Source organism: Eptatretus burgeri, chromosome 2, assembly GCF_056783735.1.
Source record: "Eptatretus burgeri isolate ZD-2024b chromosome 2, Ebu_testis_v1, whole genome shotgun sequence".
Classification (NCBI taxonomy): Eukaryota; Metazoa; Chordata; class Myxini; order Myxiniformes; family Myxinidae; genus Eptatretus; species Eptatretus burgeri.
In genome coordinates, this window is record NC_140962.1 from 38071561 (window position 1) to 38083286 (window position 11726).

The 11726-nt window shown below is 42.2% G+C and overlaps 1 protein-coding gene across 6 annotated transcripts in view; it reads left to right on the forward strand.

Moving 5' to 3' along the window:
• The window catches only part of LOC147031835 (ATP-dependent RNA helicase DHX29-like), a 186339-nt gene that overhangs the window by 79837 nt on the left and 94776 nt on the right, over window positions 1-11726 (forward strand). The window lies entirely within an intron of this gene.

Genomic DNA, 11726 nt, shown 5'->3' on the forward strand with positions numbered 1-11726 from the left:
ATGTACACGGTTCGCCTTTTTTATTTTTTGACCTTCGAGGGGACGCCACAGGCAAACTGGCGGGAATCGGGAAAAACGTAAATGATGAAAGTTGTCGTACTCGAAGAGCACGACTTGCATACCAACTTTCATTCGAAACAGTTGAAAACCCAAGGAGCTCGATGCCCAATTTATTTATTTTTTTGACATTTTCTAAGTTCGTGACCTTGTGACCTTGACCTTGGGACGAAAATGAAAAATCGAGCTCCGTGTGGCAGGTGCCATTGGGCTAGCCAAATACCGAAACGCCTGCCAGATTCGACAAACCCCCTCAGAGAAGATGTAACTTGAAATCGGCTACCCCCTAAAAACACATGTTTTTTGGGCGTGGCTCCGCCCATAATGGGCACAGCACACCCATTCTCAGGAAAACACAACTAGATTATGATATAAATCTCCCACCCAAATTTTATCAGGATCGGATCAAAACCCACGGAGCTATGCTCGGAACAGACAGACACACACGCATAACGAATATAGTAGTCACTCTGGCTGGCGCTTGTGAACCAATAAGTTTGTGTGTTTCACAGACTAATTAAAGTATATAATTGAAATATGATTTCGGATTTGAGAATCGGATATCGTGGACTAAATAAGTGTTGATATCTCGAGTGAAATCCGAAAATTTAAAGAAAATACCAATTCGCCAAGCGTTGAATTGTTGGATAATACGAAATCTAAATTCCATTTCATAACAAAAATGATTACGGTGACAGCAGTATAGTGTCTATCTTGAAAAAGGAACGTGGGAGGTGCCCTGCCATCCTTACTGCTGCCCAAGCCACTCACAAAACTAACTGAGCAGCCATCTTTGGCCTACACCAAGTCACACGAAACACTGCATCCTTGGCCTTGCCCCAACTGCAGTAAAGCACCACCAGCAGTGAGAATTGCTCACCAGCAAGGGATGGAGGAAACCATCCACCATTACCAACGATCCAAGGATGAAGCTTGGTCTCCATGTAGTCAGACCTGCAACTGTATGGGAAGATGGGATACCACTTCTGAAAGGAGGGTGCTAGTTGGCTTGTTCTCAAAGAGCAATACCAGTTTCATCTCTGTATCTTCCCTGAGCAAAAAGCCCTTTGCTGCATGTCCAACCTGCATCACCCCTCTCAGTATCCGCTGCCCTGGTGCTGCCTGATGATCGCTCTCAATGCTTTCCATCTTCTTCACATCCGACAGAGTTCCATCTCCCAATGTAGAGTTCATGCCCATGCATGCTCCAAAACGCCTGTTTTGCTCATCAGTTCTGGTAAACTTGGTTTCATCAAATCTTCAATCCAGTCAGACAGCAGCTTCAGTGCTCGCTCGCCAGTTGTCCCCATTTCTTGTACTTTGGCAAACTCTTCCGGAGTAGGGTAAACCCCTGAATGTTTTCTCATGACATGCCGATCATCACAGGCAAAAGTGCAAATTAGACGTTATTGCGGTGACAGGCACAGACAACCGAGAGAGGCACTGTAGCATTGCTTGAGAGATGTACTCAGATTCACAATGTCGACAAATGCAAGCCCTGGTACCCACTGCCGAGCATGCGTGCTCAGGGTACCCAGTTTCATGTCCTTTGCACAAATGAATTTCCCGCCCCGTCGTCACCCTTCCTCAGTGATAATGGGGAGATGGTGCAATTTTTTTTCCTGCACAATGAGAATCGTGCAAATAATTTAACCACTGACTTCTGCCACAGGGAGTGATTATTGGCATTTATTTATTTTTTGCTCTCAGGGGGAACGGGTGTTACTATTACTAAGAGGAGATGTGACCATCCATTCAACACATGAATAAGAAGCAGAACCTCCCACTTTAATGTGTCCTGGTTGTTGCTGCCTCAGAATAACAAGCTCAAATGAGCTAAGATCCTCGTCCTCTTAATGATGACGTCATAAAAAACGAATATGACGTCATTGTGATGTATCAGGTTTGCGATAAATTATCTGTGCTAATCCCCGGCTTGATTTCCGCAAACGAAATTCAAACAGCGTGCCTAGTTTCGGATATAATAGTGTAGGCGATTTCCATTAGCGGCGATATCATGACATCAACTTTTTTTTCTCAGAAGAATTTCCAAAATCGGAGATGGTTGCTGCCTGCGCGTGGCCTTTCTGCATATACGTGGCAAGTTTCACGAAGATCCGATGAAAACTCTGGGTTGTGAAACAAAAAATGTCAAAAAATAGGAATGACGTCATAAAAATTGATATGAGGTCATGGTGATGCATCATATGTGCAGTAATTCATCTCTGCTAAAGCCCTGTTTAATTCCCGCAAACAGAATTTTAAAAGCTTGCCTAGTTTCGGAGATAATTTTTTAGGCGATTTCCATTAGCGGAGATATTTTGACGTCATAACTTTTTTCTAGGAGGAATTTTCAAAATCCGAGATGGTTACTATCTGCGCAGGGTATTTTTACATATATATGCCAAGTTTCAGGAAGTTTTGATGAAAACTGTAGGCTGTGAAACAAAAAAGTCCACAATAAGAAGATGAAGAACAACAACGTGAGTAAGACTTAGAGATCCTCCACGAGGATCTAAAAATGGTACCGTTGAAAATCTAATAAACAAATTATGTATTCGTGTTTGCGTTACCCTAGATAAGTTGATGAGTTTATTATAAAATAAACCTCTTCTCCACCCCTTTCCCCTCACGCGAGTGTGAGGAGACTTGTGATTTTCACCAATGACCCATGCCAGAGTGAAGGGGGTATTTAGCTTAGGAAACCATACTAATTCTGAGAACAAATCCTCTCGCTCCCAAAGGGAGCAGGCATAACTTATGTTTATGTCGACATTTTTAATGATGATATGAATCAATATCGACACAGTGAAATACACATTTTAGAAAAGACTAGTTACACTATACATTTTCCAAGATTAAAAAAACAACTTATTTTTCTGAAAATTCCTTGTAGGTAGCTAACTCTTTTGCTTCCATTATTTACCTTGGACACCTAAGGTGGACAGAGGTTCTGTTTTCACTCCTGTCTGTTTGTTTGTTTGTTTGTGTGTAGGATATTTCAAAAAGTTGGGGACTGATTCAGATGAAATTTGGTGGAGAGTTTGGGTGTGTGACAAGGATGAACTGATTACATTTTGGTGAAGATCTGGATCCAGATCCGGCTACTAGAATTTTTTTAAAGTGATTCTTCACTTTTAAGAGATCGGGCCTAAAATGATATACTATACAACACGATGTTTCAAAAGGTTGTGGACAGGTTTGGTGTGTGGTGAGGCCAAATTCATTTGATTTTGGTGAAGATCCATATCTGAAAATCTGTAAAGTGATTCTTCACCATTGAGTGATTGGGCTAAAGACTATACGTAACATGATATCACAAAGTGTGGACGGATTCAGACGAAACTTGGTGGACAGGTTGGGTGTGTGATCAGGATGAATTGATTTGATTTTGGTGAATATCCAAATCCAGATCTGGATATGAGAATTATTTCATTTTTCAGTGATTCTTCACCATTGAAAGATGGGGCAAAAAACTAGAAATAGCATGAGATCTCAAAAAGTTGTGGACGATTGATGACAAAACATGGTGGATGAATTGGTTTGGCAACAATAACAAGCCGGTTAGAGTTTAGTTCAGGTCTGGATGTAGATCCTGCCTATCATTGGAATACAAAATGTAAACTGTTCAGCCTGGCGGAGGTATCTGCTTTTCCGAGTGCGGTTCTAGATATATAGATTATCACTTCTTCTAAGGTGGCTGGTTTTGCATTTTTAGAATGCTTTTATTATATATATATATATATATATATATATATATATATATATATATATATATATATATATATATATATATACATATATACATACATATATATATATATATATATATATATATATATATATATATATATAGTGTCCCAAAAAAATATACAACTTTTAAAATGCTTCGTTTGATCCTAAAAAAAGCAGTAATTTTGTCACTGATGCTTCATTTCTTGTTGCAGAGACCCCGAAGTTTATTTTGATACCAAACAAGCACCAGAAAAATGCCAAGACTGACCGTACAACAACGGACGAAAATTGTTGAACTTTGGCACCAGACGAAAAGTGTCATACACGTGCAACGTCTTTACTCGAGACATTTCGGGATCCACTTGCGCCATGCACCAAACTTTCGGACAATAAAGTGCACCATCGCAAAGTTTACCAATGTGGGAACCATCTGTGACCTTCACAAGGGTCACAGTGGTTGGAAAAGGACAAGTCGTATTGAAGAAAATGTGGAAATGGTGAGACAAGCGGTCGTTCAGAGTACAAAAAAATCGATTCGACGACTTTCTGCTGAGACAAACATTCATAAGAGCACCGTTCAGAGGATCCTTCGCCAAGACATTCATGCCTTTTCATACAAAATTCAAACGGAAACGGTGCTTACTGATCAACAGAAACGCAAACGACGACTTTGCAATTTTGTTCTCAGGAAAGTTGGAGGAAGATGCAGACTTCCTCAAAAAACTTCACATGACGGACGAATGCCATGCTCACTTGTCCGGGGAGGTTAACAAGCAAAACTTCTCCCAAGTATCTCTCCCTGGTTACTCCCTCTTACGGTATGACAGACCTGAGCCTCGTCCTGGTGGAGGTGTTGCTCTCTTCATCAAAGACTCTATTCCTCACTCTCCATGCACTGCTCTCACTCCCCCACACCCCCATGAATACCTCTGGCTTCGGCTTCCCCTCCACTCCCACCTCATGTTTATATGTGTACTGTACCGTCCACCGAACAGTGATGACTCCATCTACACCTCACTATCCGAAAACATGGACCATCTTCTATCCTCTCATCCAAACTCTCTCTTCCTCTTATGTGGTGACTTCAATTGTCATCACGCCAATTGGCTAGGTGTGGGTATCTCTCTCACCTGTCATGGCACCTCAGCAAAGGCTTTCTGCGACTCATTGGGACTGACTCAATCGGTCAACTTCCCGACCCGGATCTCAACCAATGGTACTCCATCTCTTCTGGATCTGATTTTGACAAATTTCCCTGACAATATCTGCTGCTCTTCCTTCGCTCAAATTGGTTCTTCTGACCACGTCCTTGTCAAAGTGGACATCTCTCTGGCTGTTATCAGAGAACCACCTCACCGCCGTCGAGTCTGGCATTTCACTCAAGCCGACTGGCAGGGTCTCCGAGCAGCCATCAAACTTACAGACTGGTCTCCTATCACTACTTTCTCAAACATCAACTCATCCTGGGAATTCTTTCAAAGAAACTTGCTCTCCCTCATGCACAGATTTATCCCCTCTCGTGTTCAGTTGTCTTACCCTTCCTCCCGCCCTTGGTTTACTGAAGCTTGTGGCGAGGCAGTTGTCATGAAACAACTTGCCTTTGCCTCATGGAAAGCAAACCCAACTGAGGGCAATCTCAGTTCTTTCCACAAAGCTCGGAACAAGTGTGTATCTACCCTCAGGAGAGCCAGAAAACAACATCTTTCTCATCTCAAGTCTGAACTCTCAAACCTCTCTCCCTCCTCAAAATCCTGGTGGCGTTTAATCAAATCTGTTTCTGGTGTATGTTCCCCCTCCATCCCCTCCCTTACCTCAAATGGCCGCACTGCTGATTCCACACGTGATAAAGCTGAATGTCTTAACTCGGTGTTTGCAGCTAAATCTTGTGTCCTAAACCCATCACTATCTCTACCCACTTTACCCAGTCGCACCCAACTGTCCCTGGAATCTGTATCGTTTTCTCCTGACAAGGTGGAGAGCTTGCTTTCAAACCTCGAGTCAGATTCTGCAACCGGTCCAGACGGCATCAGCCCACGTGTCCTCAAAGCCTGCTCTTCTGCTCTTGCTCACCCTCTCTCTGTTCTATTCACCCTCTCATTTGCCCAAGGTCATCTGCCATCTGCTTGGAAATCTGCTAACATCACTGCCCTGCATAAAAAAGGTGCAAAAACAGATCCCTGTAACTACAGACCAATCAGCCTTCTCCCAATCATCAGCAAGGTGATGGAATCCATCATCGCTTCAGACATGAAATCCTTCCTCTTCTCCAATGGCTTGATTTCCAATCATCAATTTGGTTTCAGACCAGGTCACTCTACCCTGGATATGCTGCTTCTGGTCTCCCATCAATGGATGGAGGTCCTCAATGCCAGACAGGAAATCCGAGCCGTATCCCTGGACATATCACGTGCTTTTGACACAGTCTGGCACCCTGCCCTACTCACCAAACTCTCTTCCCATGGTATTCAAGGCCATCTCCACTCATGGCTCGCAGACTTCCTCTCCTGTCGCAGTCAACGTGTGGCCCTAAATGGAGTTCTTTCATCCCCTCTTCCTGTGCAGGCTGGAGTTCCTCAAGGTAGCGTTCTGGGCCCTGTTCTTTTTCTGGTTTTCATCAATGATCTCTCGGACTCTCTGGAAAATCCTCTATTTCTCTTTGCCGACGACTCCACCCTCTGCTTACCATCTGTCATCCCTCAGACCGGCAAGCAGCAGCTTCTTCGCTCACTGCAGATCTGAATAAAATCACAAACTGGTCCAACACGTGGAACATGTCTTTCAATCCAGACAACTCTCACACTCTCACTATGTCTCTTCGAAAGGACCGTTTACAAAACCCCCCCATCCACTTTCTCAACAATCCTCTGGAAGAAGTCTTTTCTTTCAACTTCTAGGTCTCACTATCTGCCATGACCTTTCCTGGGAAAGTCACATTTCCAACCTAGCCTCAAAAGCCAGTCGCCGACTGGGAATCCTCCGTCGTGCTAAGTCCTTCCTCGGCCCTCTTGAGCTCCTGACCACTTACAAAGCTTTTGTCCGTAGCCTGATGGAGTACTGCTCTCCCCTCTGGGTTGGTGCTCCTGCCTCCCACCTTTCTCGGCTTCACGCTGTCGAAACCAGGGCATTTAAGATCATCGGCATCTCCCGCAATGAAGCTGAGTCTTTGGGCCTCTCACTCAATCACCGCAGGTTGGTCGGTGGTCTTTCTGTCTTCTACCGACTCCTCTCCAGCCTTGCCCCCCCTGCTCTCTCTGCGATTTGTCCCCACCACATTTCCACAGGGCGCTCAAGGTCCGCCAACAACCCCCTTCTGGTAAAACTACCAAAATCACGAATCACTGCTCATCTTCACTCTTTCATTCCTCTTTTTTCCCGCCTTTGGAATAAACTTCCTCACTCTATTCTTTCCCATTCTTCCCACCAGACTTTCAAAACAGCTGTTCACCACCACCTCTTATCTTCCCCCATCCAAATCCTCGATCTTTTCTAACCCCGATAATCCAACCATGCCCACTTCCTTCATTTCTCATGCTTTCCTTCCTGAAAGTCCCTGAAATGTCCATCTTCTCTTCGCCATGTTCCCCGTCCCATCCCCATCCCTCTCCCTTCCACAGTTCACCTAATGTGTCTGTTCCCCACTCTTTTGTCCCTTCCACTCCCGCCCCTCTTGTCTCATGCCTCCTTGCTGTGAGTTGTGTGTTAGCTCTCATACGAGCCTCGACCAAGGTATACAAAAAAAAAAAAAAAAAAAAAAACTTTCGGTACTGGGGAAATGAAAATCCTGGTAATGCATCAACTGAACTGGTGCCTCGATCTGTTCTCAAAGTCAGCATGTGGGTGGCGGTTGATTGGTATGGGATAATTGGTCCATACTTCTTTGAAGATGACCAGGGATGCACTTGCACAGTAAACTAGGGGAACTATCGCGAAATGATTCAGGAATTCTATCTGCCTGAGCTACGTACTCAGGCCCGCAGGAGAAACAACCTGATCCAGATGAGAACCCAGTGGTTCCAGCAGATGGGGCACCGCCCCATACAGCCAGCGAAACGAGGCGTTTTCTCAACCAACATTTTGAGGGCCGCTTTATCTCCCTCGACGAAGACGTTGAGTGGCCACCGTATTCCCCTGACCTTACTCCTCCAGACTTCTTCTTGTGAGGGTATCTCAACTCTTGATCAGCTGAAGGAAAACATCCACTGAGTAATCCAGAACATTACTCAGGAAACGTTTCCCAAAGTGATGGAGAACATGACAACGTGTTTGCAGGTAGTGATCGGACAACGTGGAGCCTACGTCGAATGTGTAGTCTAAAAGAAAACGACGATTCTAAACCAAAATTTAAATTTTGATGGCAATTTTGACATTGGTACAATAAACTTCAACCTTTCAGCTTTCTATCCAGCCATATATCTTTTAAAAATATATATGTTATGATCATTATCTTTGCAGATGAAAAGTTGTGTATTTTTTTGGGACACCCTGTATATATATAATTTGAAGTTTTTGTTTGTTATCTTGCCAAAACAAAGTTTTTGCAAGATATGTTAGTCAGCTTGTATGTTTATTTGTTTTTTTTTGTTTTGTTTTTTTTTGTTTGTCTGTAATCACGTATAAAATATTCTGCAGAGCACAGTTATCATCGGAAATTTTTGTAACTTCGCATATCAGAGGCCTATAGAGGTCCCTTTCAGTGCACAAAATTTTGAAGGTCAAGGTCAAAGGTCAAGGTCACTTTGCCGCAAATCAGGGGAGTTGACGAAACCCTTATTTTTTGAGTAATTTTGATCGGATCGTCTTCAAGCTTCATGGGAATATAGTTCATGGTCTGGCGCTCAGCTGATTAATTTTTGGTGGCGATTGGCCTTGACCTTCATATGTTTTGTTTTTTTTTTTGGTCTGTAATCACGTATAACTCACTCTGCAGAGCACAGTTATCATTGGAAATTTTTGTTACTTCGCATATCAGAGGCCTATAGAGGTCCCTTACAGCGCATAAAATTTTGAAGGTCAAGGTCAAAGGTCAAGGTCACTTTGTCACAAATCAGGGGAGTCGACGAAACCCTTATTTTATGAGTAATTTTAATCGGATCATCTTCAAACTTCATGGGAATATAGTTCATGGTCTGGCGCTCAGCTGATTAATTTTTGGTGGCGATTGGCCTTGACCTTCATGGTTAGCGCCTCAGGTCAAACATATTTGACCCCAAGGTCAAATTTTCAAGTTTTAGGAACCATATCGTGTAGTACCTCAAATTGAACACCTCTGAGTGCTTTCTAGATATGTCAAGCTTGAGACATTATGACGTCATTTGGTGACATTATGAGGAAAAAGCATATTTTTCATGGTTACTCTGTAGAACGATTCTCATCGGAATCTCTCGTAGGCAGATATTCCTCAAGGAGTCGCTCCTGGTGGATAGCAGCTCTGTTCACCTGTGTGACCTTAAAGAAGTCACACGTGGTCACCTTTTGGCAAGATACGGGTCACACTGAGGGTGACATTGGTTTATTTGTTTGTTTGTTTGTCTGCACGTGCTAATTTTCTGAACAGTGAAAGAAAGGAGGAAACCTCTGAAACAAAAAATGTTGAGACGGCTCCCAGGAAGGTTATGGGGGGGGTGTTCCCCCTCACCAACCCCCTTAGGCTCTGCATGCACTAATCTCCTGAACGGTGAAAGATAGGAGGAAACTTCTGCAAACAAAAAATGTTGGGACTGGCCCCAGGAAGGTTATAGGCGAGGTGGCGAGGCCCCTTGGCCGGGGTGGGGGGAGGGTGTTTCCCCCTCACCGGCCCCCTAAGGCTATGACTGCCGTGGCCCAATAGGGAACTGATACTGGGTTAGAGTCAGACCGATGTACAGAAGATTGAATTCATTCAAAAAGAACCCGGGCAATGCCGGGTGCATTCACCTCGTATTTGTACATATATGTACATATATATATATATATTTTTTTTTTTATATATATATTTATATATATATATATATATATATATATATATATGTATATATATATACATAATCTTCTTTTTCTTCTTCTTTCGGCTGCTCCTGTTAGGGGTCGCCACAGCAGATCATCCGTATGATCCGCATAGTGATTTGGCACAGGTTTTACGCCAGATGCCCTTCCTGATGCAACCCTGGTCGCCTCTTACGACACACAGGGATATGGTACACCTATTATAACCGGGGCATACACCGGGACCAGTACACTGGTACTCACTTCGCCGACCTCGGAAGGATGACAGGCTGAGTCAACCTCCTGGTGTGTATTAATTCAAGCGGCCAACGGGGCTTGAACTCAGGACCTTTTGGATCCCAAGCCACTACCCTTACCACTTTGCCCACACCAGGCTCATATATATATATATATATATATATATATATATATATATATATATATATATATATATATATATATATATATATATATATATATAAAAATATATATATTATAATATAATATAAATATATATATTATAATATAATATATATATATATATATATATATATATATATATATTACAGTATAATTTATATATATATATATATATATTTATATTTATATATATTTATATATTTTTATATATATATATATATATATATATATATATATATATATATATATATATATATATATATATATATATATATATATATATATATATACATATGTATAGACATATATATATATATATAGCGTACCAATCAAAAGTTTGGACACACCTTCTCATTCAAGGGTTTTTCTTTATTTTTACTATTTTCTAAATTGTAGAATAATAGTGAGGACATCAAAACTATGAAATAACACATGGAATTAGAGTATGTAGTAACTAAAACGTGTTAAACAAATCAAAATATATTTTATATTTTAGATTCTTCAAAGTAGCCACCCTTTGCCTTGATGACAGCTTTGCACACTCTTGGCATTCTCTCACACAGCTTCATGAGGTAGTTACCTGTAATGCTTTTACAACAGTCTTGAAGGAGTTCCCACATATGCTGAGCACTTGTTGGCTGCCTTTCCTTCACTCTGCGGTCCAACTCATCCCAAACCATCTCAATTGGGTTGAAGTCGGGTGATTGTGGAGGCCAGGTCATCTGATGCAGCACTCCATCACTCTCCTTCTTGGTCAAATAGCCCTTACACAACCTGGAGGTGTCTTTTGGGTCATTGTCCTATTGAAAAACAAATCATGGTCCCACAAAGCGCAAACCAGATGGGATGGCGTATCGCTGCAGAATGCTGTGGTAGCCATGCTGGTTAAGTGTGCCTTGAATTCTAAATAAATCACTGACATTGTCACCAGCAAAGCACCCCTACACCATCACACCTCCTCCTTCATGCTTCACGGTGGGAACCACACATGCAGAGATCATCCGTTCACCTTCTTGCGTCTCGCAAAGACATGGCGGTTGGAACCAAAAATCTCAAATTTGGACTCGTCAGACAAAAGGACAGATTTCCACCGGTCTAATGTCCATTGCTCGTGTTTCTTGGCTCAAGCAAGTCTCTTCTTATTGGTCTCCTTCAGTAGTGGTTTCTTTGCAGCAATTTGACCATGAAGGTCTGATTCACACAGTCTCCTCTGAACAGTTGATGTTGAGATGTGTCTGTAACTTGAACTCTGTGAAGCATTTGCTTGGGCTGCAATCTGAGGTGCAGTTAATTGGCAACTTCTGAGGCTGGTAACTCAAATAAATTTATCCTCTGCAAGAGAGATAACTCTAGGTCTTCCTTTCCTGTGGAGGTTCTCATGAGTCGATTTCATCAGAGCACTTGATGGTTTTTATGACTGCACTTGAAGAAACTTTCAAAGTTCTTCAAATTTTCCGGACTGACTGACCTTCATGTCTTAAAGTAATGATGGATTGTTGTTTCTCTTTGCTGAGTTGATTTGTTCTTTCCATAATATGGATTACAACAGTACA